This window comes from Spinacia oleracea, chromosome 6 (assembly GCF_020520425.1).
Source record: "Spinacia oleracea cultivar Varoflay chromosome 6, BTI_SOV_V1, whole genome shotgun sequence".
Classification (NCBI taxonomy): domain Eukaryota; kingdom Viridiplantae; phylum Streptophyta; class Magnoliopsida; order Caryophyllales; family Amaranthaceae; genus Spinacia; species Spinacia oleracea.
In genome coordinates, this window is record NC_079492.1 from 59,791,038 (window position 1) to 59,813,582 (window position 22,545).

Below are 22,545 nucleotides of genomic sequence, written 5' to 3' on the forward strand. Positions count from 1 at the left end.
ACGTAGCGTCCATTGCTTTGTGCGTGCAAGTTATATGAGCGTATCGCATAAAATTTTAAAATTTATATTCAAAATTAATGACAAATTAATAAATAATATTAATTTCCTAATTTTAGGGCGAAAAATCGAAAATTTATTATTCAATTGATTTCCGATTAACATGGATTCAAGTCTAGGTCATAAAAATTTAAAATTTAACATAAATTTACAATTTTTATGGTGGGTTTTATTCATAGGTATCTAATTAAATTATAACTAATTATGAAAATCAAATTAATTCTAAATTATTCCAATTTTCAACAAATTAATCATAATTAACAAGGTTAGGCATTCAAACTTGTTAAACATATACAGTAGGTCAATCAAAAATTCAAGATTTATCAACAAGAATCGCAAATATTTAATTTAACATCTTAAATTTACGAAATTTTGCATTCGAAAAACTAAAACCTCCGAAAAGTCATAGTTAGGCTTCGAATTTGAGAATTCTGGGTTCGGCCGAAGTCCAAGACCTGCTCGAAAAATATCATGTCAAACACCATAAATCCTCTCCCTACAGGCCGCAAATGAACGGCGCGGTAGAGGCGGCCAACAAAAACATTAAAGTCATAAAAAAAATGGCCGAAAATTATAAGGATTGGCCCTACAAATTACACTTTGCATTATGGGGTTATCGAACCTCTGTTAGGTTATGATACATATGACAATTCATAAATCATGCGGAAAAAACCATAAAGCCAGGAAAGCATATTATTTACACATAATCATTTAGCATAGTTTAGATGCATACTCTTTGTTGCGTGCCTTCCCTAGCTGCGCCCGAACCGAACAAGAACAAGTCTTTAGGACTCCAAGTGTCGTCCCTCCGTAGATAGTCCACAGCACGTCCGGATCCGCCTTAAGATTGACCAACTAGAATCGCCCTTAAGGTACTACTTATTTTCGGCTAAATGGGCAAGAGTTATGGCTGATTTTTCTGCTTAAAAATCCTAGCTTTGAATACTTGAAAACTTGTATATAAATAATGACCCTAGGCCCTTATTTATAGAGGTATGGAAAAGGAATTGTAATCCTACTTGGATGTGGATTTGTTAATTAGAACTTTATTAGGACTCTAAATAACAAAGCAAATCTAATAAGATTAGGATTTTAATCTTCGCACGAATCCTAATAGAATTAGGATTTCCCGCACACGCATCGTACAAGCCGTGCACCCGCGCAGGCCTTGCGGCCCACGACAAGCGCACATCCCATGTGCGGTGCTGCGTGCGCGCGCGCCCTTGGCTGGGCCTGGCCTTGCGCTGGGCCTGGTCGAGGCGTGCGTTGCTGCGTGCGGCTCGCTGGGCGATGGCCTGGCTTCGTGCTGGGCCTTCGTCTAGCGGGCCTCGCCCGATGCTAATTCGTACGACACGCTTCCGATTAAATTCCCGATCCCGGAATTAATTTCCGATACGAACAACATTTAATATTTCCGATTCCGGAATTAATTTCCGTTTCGAACAAATATTTAATATTTCCGTTTCCGGAATTATTTTCCTATTCCGATAATATTTCCGATTCTGACAATATTTCCGTTTCCGGCAATATTTCCGATTCCGGCAATATTTCCATTTCCGATAATATTTTCCGGTACGTACCATGTTTCCGTTTCCGGCAACATCTACGATTTGGATAATGTTTATTTTTCCGATACGATCCATATTTCCGTTTCCGGCAATATCATCGTTTCCGGAGTATTCATTTCTTGCCTGTGACGATCTCAGCTCCCACTGAAACCAAGATCCGTCGATTCCGAATATCCATAGATGGAGTATTTAATGCCATTAAATACTTGATCCGTTTACGTACTATTTGTGTGACCCTACGGGTTCAGTCAAGAGTAAGCTGTGGATTAATATCATTAATTCTACTTGAACTGAAGCGGCCTCTTGCTAGGCATTCAGCTCACTTGATCTCACTGAATTATTAACTTGTTAATTAATACTGAACCGCATTTATTAGACTTAACATAGAATGCATACTTGGACCAAGGGCATTATTTCCTTCAACCTCAATCCGCACCTCCATTGAAGTAACACCCTACTCCTTCGTATACGGAATGGAAGCAGTTCAACCGATCGAGTTGGAAATTCCCTCCCTCCGCATCGTCCTACAAAGCAAGCTGCCCGAGGCCGATTTGGTCCAAGCTAGGTACGACGAGCTCGTTCTTTTAGACGAACGGAGGTTGGGAGCTTTACATCACGTGCAAGTGTATCAAAAGCGTATCGCAAGGCAATTCAACAAAAGAGTCAAACCTCGAAATATCAAAGAAGGTGATTTCGTGTTAAAAGAGGTCCGTGCACCTACCACGGACCCCCGAGGAAAATTCCGGCCTAATTGGACCAGACCATACTTTGTAAAGACTATCCTACCTGGCGGAGCGGTCCAACTGGCTGACATAGATGGAGCGGAATTCGCTAACCTCACGAATTTAGACCAATTGAAAAAGTACTATATTTAATAAAGTTCAGTCCGGAGTTAAGGCATCTAATAATACACATTAAACTCATAAGCAAGCATTATGCGCATTACTCTAAACGGCATAAGACTCGCTAAAGTAGAAAGGGCGAGAAAAAACTCGCAAAGCACACAGTTTCAACGCCCAGGGTTGGGCGCTGTTATTTTTCACTCCCAGGCATGGGCGCCGATCTTTCCAATGCCCAAGCTTGGGCGTCATTCTCTCTTGCCACCAATCCTCCCGCTTCTGCAAGTGTTCGTACTCCTTTTTCGGATCATCAAAAGAACCACGAACACTTGGGGGGATAGCAGACGTGTAATGAACACCCCTTTCGCAAAAAAAACACATATAGCTAGAACTACGCACGACCTGATTCTGACAAGATACGTAGGCAATCCTTACCAAGGATTCGGTCCAATAAAAAAAAAAAGTCATGGAACACATCGAGAGGAAAAGATATTACAAAGGGCACTATATCCTAACCCATGCACGAGCAAGGCTAAATAGAACGAAAAGTGAAGCCACGAAAAAAAAAAAATTCAGGAGCAAGCCCAACAAAGGAGTACGGCACGAGTCGGCAAAAAACGGAAACCCCAAATGTAGACATAAGAAAATATACATATGTAATACCCCCTAAGTAGTCGGCTAGTCTAAATATGTGTGCACTCTTGTATGAACTCATTTTTTCTATTGAAAACAATATATGGAATTCTTCCTTTTTCAAAATTCGTCGTTGGTATAGAAAGCTAGTACCGTCATAATGCTATGTGTTGAGGCCTCATCTGATAAAGGCAACCTAGCAAGCCCATGGAAGGCTCAAAACATTCTTGCACCAAAGATTCGCGAAAATAAATAAAACATATATACATGCGAAATACAAGAATGAATAAATACAAAAGGGGAGGCAAGCCTAAGACTCGGCATCGGCTTCATGCCTCCAAGCCTCGCCAGTCCATCCGCTCCACCCCCCGTAGCGTGAGGACCCCCAGCCGGAATCGCCCCAAAACTGAGGCTGTGGCTGTAACTCGGGGCTGGGCTCTCGCGCCACCGACACGGAACGTCGCCTACGCTCCGGCTCGAACCCCTCCCCAGAAGAACTCACCCCCACATCAGAACGGCGATGTCGTAGGGGCAAGTACCGTGCTCGCTCTCTCTCCTCAGGGCCGCGTCCCTCGAACCCCGACGGTCCCGCGTCATCGGCCCCGGCTCGTCCAGTCCCCGTCTGCAGAAATAAAAAGGGAAAGTGAGCCAAATACAAGGTACAGATAAAAAAAAACCGGCACATTACCTGAGTAGAGCGGGGGCTCCTGCAAGAAAGTGCAGATCGGGCCCGAACCAACGCGGACTTCAACCGGTTGATCACCCCCACCATCGCATTGGCCGTACGGGCCGGAACTTGAAATGGGAACGTTAGTAACAAAAGAAAGCAGAAAAAATAAGAAAGATGCATAAATGAAAGGTGCATACCGCCTGTACTCCCTCGGGGAGCGGAGCATGGAAAACCCGGCCTTCCGGGACAGTCTCCACAACCTCGGATCCACTCTCCCCAATATATGAGATCCGAGCATCGGGAGGCACCTATCCCCCTAACAAAGGGTCAAGATGCTCCTGCACAAAACACGATAAATATAAACACATGGGCACGAACATGAAAACACTGCAAAAAATAAAAAAGAGCAACTTACAGCGCCGGGCTCCGGGAGACGAAGAGAATCCAGGATGAACTGATGATAGCTAGCTCCCGCTATCACCAACTCCGTCGCCGGCACGCCCGTCCTCGAATGAACCCTCCAGGCCTCGCCTATCGAACGGGTAGACAGCATGGTCACGGGTGGAGGCTGAGGCACCGAAAAGACTCCGACGGTCTGCATACGTACCCGCTCCCCCAGGTACCAGACAGGGTCACGGCGACCAATAAACAAAACCCGCATCTGGCTCAGGGCATAACTATCCCTGACCAAAGCGTATGCACCCCTAAAAGAAAGCCATGGGGTCCAGACCACCTGTTTTGTGAATACAGACACAATCAGATCTCGCACACAGAAATAATAAAAAATGATGAGATACGAGATAAAGGAAAAGGTGCTTCACATGCTCGGGGTTCCCGTCCCGGATAAGATCCCACACGGTATCGGGCGGCGGACGCGCCGTCAACTTCTTCTTCCAACCCCAACGACGACCGGCAGGGTACTCCAAAGGCCTTTGCCCCTTTCGGGGAGCCAGCCAAGGTAGATGCTCGAAGGCCCACAGCTATAAAAGAAAAAAAACAAAAAAATACATCAAAAGGCCCAATAAGGCAAGAAAGCAAAAAGGAGAGCTAGGCACATACCTCAATCATACGCGGCACTCCCGCTAACGCAATGACGAAGTGATGTCTACGCGGGTCTGAGTCTCGCACCGCAAAACTCATCTGGCCTACGAGCGTCGCATAGCCCAAATCGCCCCAGCAGTAGTCGCCTAGCGAAGACACGTGCTCCACCAAGCCTATCCACCTCGGGCCAAAAGTGTCAGTAGGACCCGACAGAAAAGTGGAAGTGATAAAATGGAGGTGGAACAGCCGGGCCTGTCTCAAAGGCGACTCCTCCACCCCACGCTCCAGGCCCCACATCAAGTCAGCATAGGGAATCCCACGGGCCTGGTATGAAGGCAATCTCTGGCCCAACCACGAGCCCATGAGCCTAGAACCCTCAGCAACAGTCGGCAGCGGGCCATCTGACCTCAGACGAACGGGGATCCCTGTAAAGGTCAAGCCCGTCAAAGCAGTGTAGTCCTCGGGAGTAATCGTCATCTCACCCCAAGGAAAGTGGAAAGTGTTGGTGGTATCCCACCACCACCTCATGAACGACCGCAGAAAAGATAGGGAGAAGTTGAGTCGCAGTATCTCCCAAAAAGTCTCAACCACTGGGAACAGCAAACTCTCCCTCACCAAAGCCTGAGCGTCCGAACTCAGGTAATCAAAGACAGTCTCGCTCATCGCTGCACCATAGCCACGAACTGTAGTATCCCTTCTCGCGTAAAGGCGGGTGGTCACATGATGCTCCAGGTCGTAATACAGGTCCCGACCGTCGTAGTACTCAGGACCCACCCATAGGGGTCCCGCGCCAGTGGACTGACGCGTCATGCCACGCTCCGCGTGGCCACCAGAGGACGGTGATGACTCGTCAGACATGCTGGTCAACGATACAACAATAAGGCGTTATACCTTTAACAAAATTGGCACTCACACCAATCCCTAAAGAGTGCATTCCGCTCATGAAATGGAGTCATACAATTTTTGTTCCCTAAAAGCATGGTACTAAGTTCATATTGAGCAAAAACTCCCTAAACAAGCGAAATCGAAATTCTTCCATAATTTGTCACTCATGAATTATGAGGAACGCAAGAAATATACCAAGAACAACAACATTGCAAGAAAATACTAGAATCGTAGGTACACTTGGGGGCTAGTGTAAATATGCCCAAATTCAACAAGAACCAACATACTTACGAAAATTAACATGCACAAACTAATTAACATGTCATGTAGAACATTTTCAACTATCTAATTGAAAGAAATGGGCACAAAATCAGAAAACCCCAAATCAATTTCAAAGCTCAACAACACTCGACAAAAATGCTATAAATTGACAAAAAAGCTTAAAATTACTGAAAATCACTTACATTGGGAGGATTAGAAAGTGATTTGGAGTAGAATTCGTGAAGAAAAATGAAGAAAACGAGTGAAAAAATCAGTGAGATGAGAGGAAGTTTGAGCGAAAATGGTGGAAATGGGAAAGGAAGGAGACGGTCCGCGTCATTTAAAGACCGAACCTCCCCTTGCATTTTCAACGCCCAGCCCTGGGCGTTAGAAATTCTCGCGCCCAGAACTGGGCGCTGAAAATGCTTCCCAGACAGCGAAGATTCGCTGTCGGGGCACGCGTGACTCCCCTCTTTGTGTAAGATATCCGTTGTCTTGATATTTCTTTCCCACAAAAAAAAAACGGTGTTGTAAAATCTCGTTAACAAAAAAAAAATATACACAGTGTGGGCCCACTTATAGGACACACCTAATCAGGAAATATTGCGACCCACCAACAGGTTGTAATCACGAAGGCCTTTTTTATTTCTATATATAGGCAAAATGAAAAGAAAGTAAGAAATTCAAAATAGGCTCGCCATCTTCAGCCGGCGGGGTCTGCGTTACTAATCATGCAGGTCCTCAGTTTTCGAAAAAATCTTCAAAACAAAAAAACAGGCTCGCCATCTTCAGCCGGCGGGGTCTATGTCACAAAACCACGTAGGTCCTTATTTTCAAAACAACACAAACAAATTTCAAAATAGATTCGTTCACTTCTATCGGACGGGGTGTCCACCCTCAGCGGACAGGCTCGCCATCTTTAGCCGGCGGGGTCTGCGCCACTAACCGCGCAGGTCCTTAGTCGCCGTAGCGATAACTTTTTTTCGGTTTTTCTTTTTTCCAAAAATTAAAGGATCGGTTTTCCCTTTTTCCAAATATTAAAGGATTAGTTTTCTGTTTTTCCGAAAAAGAACGATATGTTGGATTTTTCTTCGTTTTACGTCCCATAAAAACAAGGGGGTTTTCTCGTTTAGCTAACCTTGAAAATCAGAATCTTTAAAAACATTTTTACCTCGTGATTGGGCTTGGCCAGGCCCAATTACACTTTATAGCTTTGATTTCGAAAACATCTGTAGCTACTTCCAATGACAAAGTGAGGGAGTTTCTACGCATCTTTAGATACTTCCAATGACAAAGTGAGGGAGTTTCTATACTATCCGTTAACAAATCCCAATGACACGTGAGGGATATGTCGACACTTCAAGTGATGACCTTTAAGTCAAATGTTATCACTCGGGGGCTCGTGAGACCCTCGCAAAACAGGTCACATACACCTTGGCTTGTGTGACGCACTCCGTCCAGTACTTTGACCATCGTCTCATCCCGAGACTCAGTCAAAGTGGGGGCTAACTGTAGACACCTACTTTTGTCCCCATTCCCGAAAGGGAAGGTTCGATGATGAGAACATAAATCTCCACTTGGCAACGCATCTCCTATAAAATAACGAATCTCGATCACCCTTTTCATTTCACCCGAACCTGCTATTTATAGAAACCTGCTAAAAATAGTAACTACCGTAACGGGTAGTTGCTAAAAGTGGCAAGACATAAAAGATAGAAACCTGTCGAAATTAGGTGTTGCACTCCAACATAAATCCTAAAAGAGATAGAATTTGCAAGAGGAATCCTATTCCTAGTATAATTCGAAAATAATAGTTACGTATTAATGAAAATCCTAACGAACCTAGAGTTCGTAATGGGCCCAGACGCATTCCGTCATAAAGTTAATACGCACTAAAAGACTCGGATAAGTCTCAAAGACTCCGTATTCCACGAGTCCAAATCTGACAAGGAAATACGGCCCGGACCCTATTTTCAACGCCTGGCTCTGGGCGCCGAAATCTTCGGCGCCCAGCCCTGGGCGCTGAAATTACCTGGGTACGTATTCTCTCCTAATTCTTCTTGGATTAGTGCTCTAAAATTCTATCTTTCCACGAACTCTTCCCTATAAATACAGCCCCAATTTCGACGTGAAGGAAACACACACACACACAATTCATATTCTGAGTATTGACTCCAACCCCTAAGCCTAAGCCTCACGCTGCGAAATTGATCCCGCGTTCTGTCGCAATCGATCCAAAAATCGAACAGAACGTATCATGTCCCTTGTAGCCGAAGGATTAAACCCGGAAACTTGAGATTCGTTAAATAAAAGGAGAAATAGCAAAGCCAAAGTGGTTAGTTTTCTGAGAACCATGACGCACCTCTCAAGGGTGCGTCGTAATGTGTCCCTTCGCATGATTTAATCGCTTTCATCACCCTTTTATAAAATTGTTAAACTATTAATCTGATTGTTCTATCACGTCTAACAAAGATAATATCTGGGATAATTAAACTATCATGCTAGGTCCCTTAAATCAATCTAAATCAGATAATCACGATCGATCTAGTATTATGTGTTGCATATTGCTAAAATCAATTCAGATTAGTTTAATAGTTAACGCATGTCCCTTCAATTATTTATGCTGAGCTAGTAAGGATATCCTGCCTCTGGAGTTATCGAAGAGCGAGTACTCCTCTCGGTAGTTACAGTCCCCCAAACCCTCAATCTCTACCTTGCGGGTGTACGTTGAGAGATCCCCACACCAGGGATCACAAGGGAACCTATGGCCGTCGTGGTCAAACATAATTGCACTCCCTTTATGTCACGATAACCGAGTTTTGTCAGTTTTTCTCATTGTCGTTAAAAACTGAATGGCGACTCCTATATTACTAGTCAATTGGGTGTAAGCTCACAGGAAATCCAATTACACTTGATTTGACAAAAAGAAACGTCATGCCCACGAGGGACGAGGTCAAGCATTAGCCTCGTGCTTTTTCGACCCCCTCACACACATGTGCATAATATTATAAAAAACAGTTGGACAAAATTTCAATTAATTACGAGTTGATTTAGTCGAATAATTAATTGAAAAACATACCAAAATTAGTGATTTAATTCATTAAACAACAAAAAGGCCCAAAAAATCATCTTCGGGGCTTGTTATTGAGATTCTGTTCTCATGAGTTGATTTTCAAACGCCGTTTTAAATCATATTAGGGTCGGAATAGTCGAAATTCCGACACTTTACGAATTCAGAATCATTTTCTACGATTCATACAATAATCAAGAAAAAATTCAGAAAATTTCGACAATATCACAAACATATAAACATGCTAAAAAGTACTTTAACACATGAATCTCATGATACCACGGTAGGGGTTTACAGTTAAATATATAACATGATAGCGGAATAACCCTGTTAGGAATTAAACACAACTTAGTTATGCTATTCATATTGAGGGAGGTCGTTTGTAGGTCACCAAGGCTAGGAGCGTGATCTTGAAGGGACGACGTAACAAACCAAACATCTTCATACTTGAAGGAGGTAATGGGACGGATTTTGGCTCAAGGGAAGGCAAGCTCCGAAAGATGTTCGTTGGTCCGCGAAGAGACTAAGTTGAGTTTAAGGGAAGGTTTGTTAGGAATTAAACACAACTTAGTTAAGTCAACAAGAATACAAAACGAACTTAGAGTCAAATATAGTCTTGTTTGGTTTAATAACTTGTTACCTAGTTTAATTAGAATTGTAATTAGGAAACTAGATAATATTTTGGTATGTAACCATCTCTAGAATTATTTAGACTTGGGGAGCAAGTATAATTCTAGTAGATGTGAGTTTCTAGTTTAGCCTATAAAGGGGGTTTAGGCCTAGACAGAAAATAAGAGGGAAAATACATTGGTGAGAGGAATCATCAATTGAGGGGTTATTGTATTATTTTGTAGAAACTTAATAATACGATAATATTTCAGGGGAGGAAATCTAAATTTTCTCACAAACACTTGTGTCTTTTATTATTGTTTTTGCTATTTGTTCTATATTGTATTTGCGGGTTTGTTCCTAATCGTTTGTGGCAGGCGTTTGGTTATAACAAACTGGTATCAAGAGCTGAGTTTTAGCCATGGATGATTCCGTGAACAAGTATAAGGTAGAACCTATTAACGGGAAGACGAATTTCTCGTTGTGGCAAAGTACAATTAAGGATATTCTTATACATCAAGGTCTTCGCGAGACTTTGGAAGATAAGAAACCTGATTCGATGGATAAGGACAAGTGGGAGGATATGCAATACGGGCTACTAATACAATCAGATTGGCTCTTGCACCGGAGATCAAGTACAATGTCTTAGAAGATAATAATCCAAAAGAGTTGTGGGACAATTTGATTAAGATGTACGCATCTATGTCATTGGCCAACAAATTGTTCTTGAAGAAAGACCTTTATTCACTCGAGATAGAGGAAGACAACGCACTACAAGATCATCTAAATAAGTTTAATGGCTTGATCACCCAATTGGAGAGTTTGGATGTGAAAATTGAGGAGGAGGACAAGGCAATTTTATTGGTTACATCTCTCCCTAAAAGTTATAACTCTTTGATAACTAGTTTACTTGCAGGGAAGACAACAGTTGCTTTGGACGATATTGTGGTGACATGCATTATTCGAGGCAGTGAGGTTCATGAAGCAAGATAGATCATCAATTCATGGAGGAGCAGGACTACTAGCGGAGGGTAGTAGCAACAAATGAAAAGGCAATAAGAAGGGGAGCAATACAAACCCTAACATCAAGTGTTGGTACTGTGACGAGGTAGGACATATACAATCAAAGTGTCCTGGGTACAAGGAAGACGTGATGGTGTTGAGGAACGGTAGGGTTAGAGGTGATGCTACTATTGCTATTGATGAGGATATGGCTCTAATGGTGGAGGAGAGTAAAGATCCAAAAGAGGGTTGGATTTTGATTCAGGATGTTCACAACATATTTGTCGTAGGAAGCAGTGGTTTACTTCTTATAAACAAAGTGATGGGTTGTGTGTTACCTTGTCTAACGGGGGAAGAGGTTAAGGTTGAGGGTATAGGCAAGGTTGAGATCAAGACACATGATGGGAAGACTCGAAAATTACGAGAGGTGAGGTATATTTCGAGACTTGATCGCAATCTTATATCTTTGGGTCGTTTGGATGGCTTGGGTTATGCTGTTCATATTGAGGGAGGTCGTTTGGAGGTCACCAAGTCTAGGAGCGTGATCATGAGGGAACAACGTAACAAACCAAACCTCTTCATACTTGAAAGAGGTATTGGAAAACGGATTTTGGCTCAAGGGAAGGCAAACTCCGAAAGATGTTCGTTGGTTCGCGAAGAGACTAAGTTGAGTTTAAGGGAAGGTTTGTTGGGAATTAAACACAACTTAGTTAATTCGACAAGAATACGAAACAGACTTGGAGTCAAATGTAGTCTTGTTTGGTTTAATATAGTGTTTCCTAGTTTGATTAGAATTGTAATTAGGAAACTACATAATATTTTGGTATGTAACAATCTCTAGAATTATTTAGACTTGGGGAGCAAGCATAATTCTAGTAGATGTAGGTTTCTAGTTTAGCCTATAAAAGGGGGTCTAGGCCTAGCTAGAAAATAATAGGGGAAATACATTGGTGAGAGGAATCATTAATATAGGGGTTATTTCATTATTTTGCACGAACTTAATAATACGATAGTATTTGAGGGGAGATAATCTAAACTTTCTCACAAACACTTGTGTCTTTTATTATTGTTTTTTTATTTTTGTTTTATATTGTACTTGCGGGTTTGTTCCTAATCGTTTGTGGCAGGCGTTTGGTTATAACAAACTAGTATCAAGAGCTGATTTTTAGCCATGGATGAACCCGGGAACAAGTATAAGGTAGAACCTATTAACGGGAAGACGGATTTTCTCGTTGTGGCAAATTACAATTAAGGATATTCTTATACATCAAGGTCTTCGCGAGACTTTGGAAGATAAGAAACCTGATTCGATGGACAAGGACAAGTGGGAGGATATGCAATACGGGCTACTAATACAATCAGATTGGCTCTTGCACCGGAGATCAAGTACAATGTCTTAGAGGATAATAATCCAAAAGAGTTGTGGGACAATTTGATTAAGATGTACGCATCTGAGTCATTGGCCAGCAAATTGTTCTTGAAGAAAGACCTTTATTCACTCGAGATAGAGGAAGACAACGCACTACAAGATCATCTAAATACGTTTAATGGCTTGATCACCCAATTGGCGAGTTTGGATGTGAAAATTCAGGAGGATGACAAGGCAATTTTATTGTTTACATCTCTCCCTAAAAGTTATAACTTTGTGATAACTAGTTTACTTGTAGGGAAGACAACGATTGCTTTGGACGCTACTGTGGTGAAGTTATTCGAGGCAGAGAGGTTCATGAAGCAAGAGAGATCCTCAATCCATGGAGGAGCATGAAGGAAATAATGCCCGTGGTCCAAGTATGCATTTAATGCAAAGTCTAATAAATGCGGTTTAGTATTAATTAAAAAGTTAATAATTCATTGAGATCAAGTGAACTAAATGCCTAGCTAGAGGCTGCTTCAGTTCAAGTGGAATTAATTATATTAATCCACAACTTACTCTTGACTAAACCCGTAGGGTCACACAAACAGTACGTGAACAGATCAAGTATTTAAGTGAATATATTATTCATTAAGTACTCCATTTGTTATCATTCGGAAACGACGGATCTATGTTCCAGTGGGAGCTGAAATCGTCAAAAGGCAAAATAAAGAATACTCCGGAAATGATGATATTGCCGGAAACGGAAATATGGTTCATAACGGGAATTTAAATATTATCCAAGTCGTATATGTTGCCGGAAACGGAAACATGGTTTGTATCGGAAAATATTATCGGAAATAGAAATATTGCCGGAATCGGAATTATTCCCGGAAACGGAAATATTAGCGGAAAAGGAAATTATTTCCGGAATCGGAAATATTAACGGAAACGGAAATGGATTCCGGAATCAGAAAACGAATCGGAAGCTCGACGAGCGACAAGCCGGCAAGCGAGCGAGCCATCACTCGACAAGCAAAGGACGAGCGCATAGCTCTAAGCATGAAGCCCAGCGCCAGAGCCCAGCCGATGGGCCTGGAAGCACAGTGGGCCGCGCCAAGCAAGCAAGGCAGCAGCAGCATAGCAGCCCGCCAAGCATGCAAGGCAGCAGCAACGTAGCAGCCCGCCAAGCAAGCAGCAAGCCTGCCAAGGCAAGGCTGCAGCGCGCTGGGCCTCTGGCTAGCTGCGGCTGCAGTTGGGCCTAGGCAGGCATACGCACCAGCGTGGCCCATTGTGGTTGCGTTGGTTTCTTCGTCTTGGGCTCCAAGAAAAGTCCAATTACTTAATTTCTAAGTAACTTTGGGATTAAGTATTCCTAGTCCTACTAGAATTGGTTTGATTAAGAGTTTAATAAATGTTACAATTCTAATTGGATAAGAATTTCAATCCTAGTAGGGTTGGTAATTCTTTTTCTAATAAGACTCAATTCCTTATTTCCTACCGTGTAAATATGAGGCTAGGCCCTCATAATTATATACATTGAAAATTATATTATTTACTTACATTGTGTTCAAGGGAGAACATAATATAGCCTAACCCGAATACATAAAACCTTAAGTAAAATCCTAGTTGGTTAAACCTATGTCGGATCCGAACGTGTTGTGGACTTTCTACGGAGGGGCAACGTTTGGGGCTCTAGAGACTTGTTCTTGTTCAGTTCGGGAGTACGTAGGGAAGGCACGCATCACATTGTATGTAACCTAAATTATGCTAATTGACTATGTGGCAATTAATTTGGATTCTGGCTTTATGGTTTTTTCGCATGAATTATATTATTGTATTATTCATAACCTAACAGAGCAGGACTAGTAGCGGAGGGTAGTAGCAACAAATGAAAAGGCAATAAGAAGGCGAGCAATACAAACCCTAACATCAAGTGTTGGTATTGTGACGAGGTAGGACATATACAATCAAAGTGTCCTAGGTACAAGGAAGACTTGATGGTGTTGAGGAACGGTAGGGTTAGAGGTAATTCTACTATTGCTATTGATGAGGATATGGCTCTAATGGTGGAGGAGAGTAAAGATCCAAAAGAGGGTTAGATTTTGGATTCAGGATGTTCACAACATATTTGTTGTAGGAAGGAGTCGTTTACTTATTATAAACAAAGTGATGGGTTGTGTGTTACCTTGCCTAACGGGGAAGAGGCTAAGGTTGAGGGTATATGTGAGGTTGAGATCAAGACACATGAGGGGAAGACTCGAAAATTACGAGAGGTGAGGTATATTTCGAGACTTGATCGCAATCTTATATCTTTGGGTCGTTTGGATGGCTTGGGTTATGTTATTCATATTGAGGGAGGTCGTTTGGAGGTCACCAAGGCTAGGAGCGTGATCTTGAGGGAACGACGTAACAAACCAAACCTCTTACTTGAAAGAGGTATTGGAAGCCGGATTTTGGCTCAAGGGAAGGCAAGCTCCGAAAGATGTTTGTTGGTTCGCGAAGAGACTAAGTTGAGTTTAAGGGGAGGTTTGTTGGGAATTAAACACAACTTAGTTAAGTCGACAAGAATACGAAACAGTCTTGGAGTCAAATGTAGTCTTGTTTAGTTTAATATCTTGTTTCCTAGTTTAATTAGAATTGTAATTAGGAAACTATATAATATTTTGGTATGTAACTATCTCTAGAATTATTTAGACTTGGGGAGCAAGCATAATTCTAGTAGATGTAGGTTTCTAGTTTAGCTTATAAAAGGGGGTTTAGGCCTAGCTAGGAAATAAAAGGGGAAATACATTGGTGAGAGGAATCATCAATTGAGGGGTTATTGTATTATTTTGCATGAACTTAATAATACGATAATATTTAAGGGGAAGAATTCTAAATTTCCTCACAAACAATTGTGTCTTTTATTATTGTTTTTGCTATTTGTTCTATATTGTATTTGCGGGTTTGTTCATAATCATTTGTGGCAGGTGTTTGTTTATAACAAACCCCAAAGTCAGGAAGCATGTATAAATTACAGATTAAGCATAACTTACGTTTGTAGCGTGTTTTTCCCTTAGTTCAAAGGAACCAAACTAGAACTACAAATGTCGTTTCTCTACTTAGTTCACTGACACGTTCAGATCCGTCTTGAGATTGATGGCTTAGATCTCCTTCAAGATTGTTTGCTTTTGGGAAGAAATCTCTAATGGAGGCACATAGAGAATTAGGGTTCTCTATGTCCTTAGGTTAGAATATGATATTAGGTTAGTTGGAAAAACATGTGGATTAGGTTATTAAAATAACCTATCAAGTAAAAAATCCAACTGGCCAAAGCAATAGTTTGGATTCTGAAGGTTTTAGATCATTTCCGTTTCAAGTTTGGATTCTAAAGGTTTTAGTTTTCAATTTAAAGACAATAGTTGTTCTTTTTCTTTGAATGGAATGTTTTATGGTTCATCACAACAAGAACATGGTCTATATGTGCTAGATACATGCAAATAAATCTATAATATTAATATGCCAAATAAACATAAAGCGCATGGGGTTAGGGGGTCGAAAAACATGACGGGGCACCTCTTAAAAGGTGTACGGCCCGCACGACTTTTCCCCTCTAGATGTGGAAAGCATATTATGTAAATAGGAACTAACTGTGGGCATTAGCCTCTTTTTACTATTCTTATAGGAGTCGCCATTCAGTTTAAAAAAACTGAGAAAACCCGGTTATCGTGATATACTTGGAGTGCAAACATATTTGATTCACAACGGCCATAGGTTCCCTTGTGATCCCTGGTGTTGAGATCCCTCAACGTACATCCAGCGGAGTAGAGATTGAGAATTCGGGGGACGTTTACTAATACGGGGAGTGCCCAGCAATAGCCCACGCGGCGCAGTCCTTACTAGTTCAATTGTGACGACGATGGGACATGCGTTATGTTACATTACTACTCTTGTTTGATTTTAATGCACAGATATTACTAAACAGATGCCAAAACGGTGATTTATATTGATTTAAGGGGCTTAATAATAAACTGGTTTGTCCAAGAGTTATCTGATTTAAGTATGGGTAATATAACTGATTAAAGTTAGCAGATTTATATGGTTGGGAAAGCAATAAAAATATAAATTCACGTTACAGCAAAGCGTAGGATTTACTGTGGTTCTCAGGAAACCTACCACTTGACTTTACTAGCATTTTGTTTGGCTTTAGAACTTTCCGATGACTGACTAACTATGGGACGGGATTCTTTCAGAGTTTTGAGTATTTTAGGCTTAGGGATTGTGTTTAGGTTTCAGCAGCACTTCGATAGTATTCAGGCGATCAGGCGGTCGTGTGGGCAGGGTCTGCTTAATAGTGTGTTAAATACGGCAGACACACGAATACAGGACAAAGAAAAGCTTCGGTCAATACTCAAGCTTAAGGGTTTAGGGTTGGAATTGTATGTTATTTTCCGGTTTTCAGAGGCCCTATTTATAGTAAAATAGGCCAGAATAAGATAACTTTTGGAATGGGAATTTTCCAACTGAGATCGTTTGAGCGCTAGAAAATTCCAGCGCTTGGATCAGGAGCGCTGGTTATTTCTAGCGCTTGCAATATGTGCGCCAGATCTGTTCTGGTGACAGCTGGATCAATTCTATCTTCTGCGTGATTGTGTATGGAGCAAACTGCAGCGCTGGAATAAAGCAGTGCTTATGGTTTGAGCGCTGGAATATAGTGACGCTTAGGCTGCCAGCGCTGGAATTTTCTAGCGCTGGTGTTCTACTTCACTTTTCCAGTCTTATCGGTTTTTTACTGAATCTTACTCACGTTTTCTATCCTTTAGGAACACGAGTTGGACTGCAACTCTTAGTCCTTACCTAATGATAAATTGTAAGGCGATTCAAACACTTAGATATTTTATCTTACACGGTTGCTATTCTGGGTAGCGTTCAAGCATAGTAGTTACTATAAATAGTAGTTTCTAAAAATGGAAATATGGTTTAAGGGATATCAGTCAGTCATGGATTGCTCGCGGCATGTTTAGGAAAGCTTAGTCAAGTGGTGTTTGGTTTCATCATCAAACACACCGTTTCGGGCCTAGGGACAAACTTAAGTGTCTATAGTTAGCCCCCACTTTGATAGAGTCTGAGTAAAAGGACAATCAAAGTATTGGTAGAAGGAATGCGTCTGGGACCTAGCTTGGTTAAAACTAAGTCCGAACGAGGGTTTCGCGATCCCCCGAGTGATAACATTTGACTGAAGGGTCATCACTGGAAACGTCAATAGTTCCCTCACGAGTTATTGGGAATTTACTAACTTGAACTGTCTTCTCACAGAGTCATTGAAGACGTTCAACTGGCCGAACAGAATTTTTCGAAAATAGACATTTAACTTGACTTTTTGAGGACGAAATACCGGATACAGAACGGAATACAAACCACAGAATATAGAGTACGGAATGACAGAATGCGGAATATAGAATATGGGATACGGAATACGGAAAAATGATATTTTAAAGCAAGGAATGAATAAACCTAAACGGAATACGGAATACGGAATAATGATATTTTAGCAAGGAATGATTAAATCTGGATGGAATGATGACATTTTCAGTAAGGAATGAATAAACCTGGACGGAATAATGACATTTTTTTAATAAGGAATGAATAAACCTGGACGGATTAATGACATTTTTTAGTAAGGAATGAATAAACCTGGGCATAATTCGGAATATGACATTTTTTAGTAAGGAAAGAATAAACATGGGCAGAATACGGAATAATGACATTTTTTAGGAAGGAATGAATAAACCTTAAACAGGATCCAGGATATGGAACGCAAAATTTTTCTGAATACTTCATTTTAAGAATACGGATTTTTCTTTTGAAAATAAGTTTTTATATATTTTTTTGAATAAAATAACCGTACCTAAGTGGGTTACGGCGACTGCGGACACAGTTGCCTGTCAGTGGGCCGCCTAAATATAAAATTTTGGAATACCGTTACTTTTCCGCGTGAAGCAAAACGAAATAAGGATAGGCGGTTATTTGATAAGAAATGAGGCTGAATGGCCCAACATTTTGTCAGAGTGGAATAATTGTGCGCTGGAAATTTACAGCGCTCGGTTTTGGGCCCTGCAATTTTCTAGCGCTTGACTTTGAGCGGCGCAACTCCTCTTTAAACGCGAGTAGTGTAGTGGCATTTCGCCATTTTTTGTTGTTGCTGCTCGCGATTTTCTCACACTCCTCTACTCGTTTTTCATCGTTTTGGCTCTTTTTTGCACGATTCTTTCACCAAAATCACTCCCAAGTTGATCTAGATCACATATATGTAAGTAATTTCGAGTTTAACTTGCGTTTTGGCTTAATTTTGAGTAGAAATTCGTATGATTTTTCATGCCCAAATTAAATTGGGGTTTTTGATGTTTGCCCTAATTTCTTGCAATTGTTTGCTTATGTGTGATGTTTATAACATGTATGTGCGCCTAAGCATGTTAATTTTTGCAAGTATGTTGATTTTGGATGATTTTGAGCTTGTTCAAAATTAGCCCCCAAGGGTGCCTACGAATTGACATTGGAATACAATGTAGGTGTTTTTTATGCTTTACTTGCAACCTACATAGTCTATGGATGATAGAAAATGCATGATTTTGATGTTCGGATTAGTTCGTGGTTGATTTCGTATGCATGAACTTTTATTACTAATTGTGAACTTAGTAACATGTCACAAATTAGGGAACGAAATTGTTTGATGCCACTAGTTTATTGTATTTGGGATTTTAGAATGTAACTGTTTTGAATTGCTGGTTTCGAGGTATGATTGCCTTATGTTTTTTCGTATTTTGCGAAATGTAGTATGTCGGACGGCAGTGGATTCTCCACTGTGGGGGCTACTTCAGACTACAGTTTGCAGCCTCGGATGGTTCCTTCTCGTCCGATGAGGCGAGAGGGCACGTCTCGGGCCACTCGGGGATCTCGAAGTGTGATGCATGCCTCTTTGTCTCCTCCGTTAGAGTCTGGAGGGGGTTCTGACCCGAAGGAAGGGCCTACTTGGTTGGGTCCGATAGAGTATGATGGGGTTGACTTACACCACGACCTGGAGCATCATGTGGTGTCCCGATTTCGTGCCGGCAAAGCTGAGTCAGACACGGCTTGTCGACCTTAAGGCGGGTCGTTCTTCATCGAGCGCTTGGGGAAGCTGGATGATTGGACTTGTGGAGTGGTGGAGGCGTGTCCCTTGTACCCTACGGTATGCGTCTTTAGGGAGGTCTTGGTCCCTAACGCATCTAGGCGGTTCGTGCGCCTGCTTCTGGAGTGGTGGTGGGATACCACCAACACTTTTCACTTTCCGTGGGGGGAGATGACTATCACCCCTGAGGACTACACTTCCCTTACGGGTCTGTCTTTTACCGGTAGGCCCGTTTACATTTCTAGGGATACAGTTATGCCGTCGCAGAAGACGGGTAGGGAGTGTATAGGAGAGGAGTTGGCCGTAGAGGTGACCAAGTACAAGGGGAAGGGGATGTCTTACTCCTTGTTGGTGGACTTTTTGGCGGAGGGTCGTCCGTCCGGTGCTTCCGCGAGGATGTATGCTCCCGTGTTCTACTTGATGTTCTTGAGTTCGACAATCCCGTTGAACCGCTCCGAGAGGGTGGATCCTTGGCTGATCCCGTTGGTTAGCGAGATGTGCGAGTTAGGTTCGTACTGCTGGGGTAAGGCAGCCTATGGAAACTTGATCAGCCATATGAGTGTGGTTGTGCGGGTCTTGGACGGTCCAGACAAGCCCATGCGGCCCATTTCTCTGTGTGTCGTGCCACGACTCCTTGAGGTATGTACTTGACATTATCGTTTAGGAGTGTTAACGAGCTTTGTACTTTACTTATCACCTTTACTGTTTTTCTGCAGCTGTGGGGTTTTGAGCGCCTACCATTCTTTACCCCTAGGTCCGGTAGAGTGGTCGGGGGTTACCCTGCAACTTTCTGGTGGGGTACGGCCGGGAAGATGAAGAGACGCCCCACTATAAAGAATTTTAGGGGTATGATAGTGGTCGGGCGTTCGGACTTGGTAAGCACTATTAGTCTTACTTACTTCCTCTCGTTTTATGCGAGTTACTTGCCGTGTTTGTTTTTGTCTTGGCAAACAGGTGAGCTAGTCTTGTTGGGCCAGCTTAGAGGAGACCGAGACGTTAGCGGAGGCCCGACGTCAGTCCTGGTCACTACAACAAAATAGGGTTCTAGCGGCATTTGATTTGTCCTTAGGCGGCATTTAAAATGGCCGCTAAAGGCTATAGCGGCATTTAAACATATGCCGCTAGATCCAATGTCGGGAGAACTTCTAGCGGGATTTAATCTATTTGCCTGTAAAGGGTCAAATAAATGCCGCTAGAGTCCTTTTCCTAAAAGAGACTATTATTATGCTCGTGCTAATGCTTCCACTTCTATTCTATCCCATACACACTAAAATCTTCATATTTAGATCCCACAACAATACACAAATAGATAACAGTTGCAAAATAATTAATTAATAATATATATTTATATATATGCATAATTGTAGTTACATCATCCAAAGTACACAAAATACTCATTACATTTTTCTTGTTGTCGAATTTCTAATACACATACTTCATACTACTTATAAAGTACACATGATCAAAAATTCAATTCAAAATCTATTTGTACTCTTCACTAGCTTCCAAAATCAGCATCAAACCTTCATGATCGAATAATATAGACGAATTCTCCCTACTTGATTAAAATAATCTGAAAAGCAAAGATCATATTATTAAATAATGTAATGGAAAAATGAAAAATAAGGATCCAAGTATAAATTAAAAAGTATACCTGGTCATGGATTATTGTCATTTATCATTTCCTATCGAATATAAAAAACACAAACCAATATATAATCACTCGAGGTTTCTAATATGAAGTTAATAATAGGAGTAAAATATTGAAGTTACTAAGAATATAGTAACAATAATCACAAGAAAATCATACGGTGAAGATAATTCTTTATAAAATAATTAAAGCTTCTTACCACAGCTTGTTTTGATTTTTCATCCATTGACGTTGGAACAATTTTACGTTCTTTACGAGCATCCAAGAAAACCCTAGCTCTTGACGGTACTTCTCCATTGATAGTCTATAACACATATGTAAAATTTGTCACTAATTTGATTTGTGTAACACAAAATGACTATTAGAAAACAAGCCTCAATAGAAAACAATAATAAAACAATACTTAGCATCAACAATTTTACTCTCTGGATTCTCTGCATTATTGGTTCTTCTAGACTTACTGATGCAACCATATTCGGTGGAGTTCTAACAATTTCGTCAATAGCAACCTGACAACCTACATCTTCATGTGAATGTAGAGTCACAATTTGAGGTATCTTTCGTCTTCCCGTAATTGAATATGTATTCAAGCCAAGGAACTCAAATAGAAGTTAACTTAGTATTCAAACTTAAGCATTTATAGATACATTTAAAACATTCAAAGGTAGTTCACATAGCAAAGCATCACGTACACATCACAAATAGTACACATTAAAAGGAATAGTTTAAATGTATAGATGTGGAGAGGCTAGGGATGAGATATACTCCTACCAAACCAAACATAAAACCGAGAAAACACAAGCTCAACAAAAAAAAATAGCACATAAACTACAAAGTCAACTCTGGCCGGAACAACAACCTACCAAGAATTGACAACATCAACACTGGAACTCTAACACCCTCCCTTTGGCTGCTTCTATGCAGCACTGAACATCAACCTACAAAGACTACTAGAAAACCAACAACATCACACAAAAAACTGCAGAAAAGATGTCTAGTTCAAGGTCTTGTAAGTAACATCAATATTGGATACTGTTATAATTGAGCACGGACAGAACAAAATTGCAGCACAGAACAACGCAAGAGCAGGCCAAACAAATGATAGTGTTCCTGCTTTTCTCACTCCCAATTATTTTGTCTAAATCTCCATCTCTTACTCGTTGTCTTCCATTTGGTCTTCGTCTACATAAGTCCCTTTGAAAGCCGGAAGATCATCAATTTTATCAAAGTTATATTAACATAAGAGTACATAGAGCAAAACCATAACTAATTTTTTAAATATCAGCATAGAAATCCCTACACAAGCCAACCTAATAAAGGAAAAAACAACATATTAACTTGTAACTTGTAAGCTAGTCAATGTTTTTTAAACCTGCATTATAGTGAATACTAGTTGAAATAGCTTATTATAGGTCCTATGAACTAAATTAGTAGTTGATAAATCATGTATACAGAAATAATGATAAAGATAGGCAATCACATACTCTTAGAAAAAACTTAATTGAAAAGGCCAAATGAGGTTACTTGACATGCACTTTGTATACTGAATACCTGCTAATCTGCTATCAACCATAAAGACAATCTTGTTCGCTCTACCACGATCAAACAAATTACACACATGCTCTTCTAAATGAAATCAAGTAAAATTAAAAAGGCAAGAACTCTTCCTTTTAAAAAAGCCAAGGTTGTTATACTCTCACCTTGAAGAACAGATGGAACATATTATATAATTTTCCTTAACAAACATCTAGTATGATT

General features: G+C 41.0%; 1 long non-coding RNA gene across 2 annotated transcripts; it reads right to left on the minus strand.

The window, feature by feature from the left end:
• Positions 1 to 20,627: 20,627 nt before the first annotated feature.
• Positions 20,628 to 21,516, minus strand: LOC130462438 (uncharacterized). 2 transcript variants are annotated; one of them, XR_008922650.1, is made up of 4 exons: positions 21,249 to 21,516; positions 20,987 to 21,091; positions 20,791 to 20,821; positions 20,628 to 20,709 (listed from the first exon to the last, which is right to left on the minus strand). It is a non-coding gene; the product is annotated as an uncharacterized lncRNA (long non-coding RNA). The 2 variants fall into 2 exon arrangements; XR_008922649.1 differs by having other exon boundaries at positions 20,987 to 21,516.
• Positions 21,517 to 22,545: the final 1,029 nt, after the last annotated feature.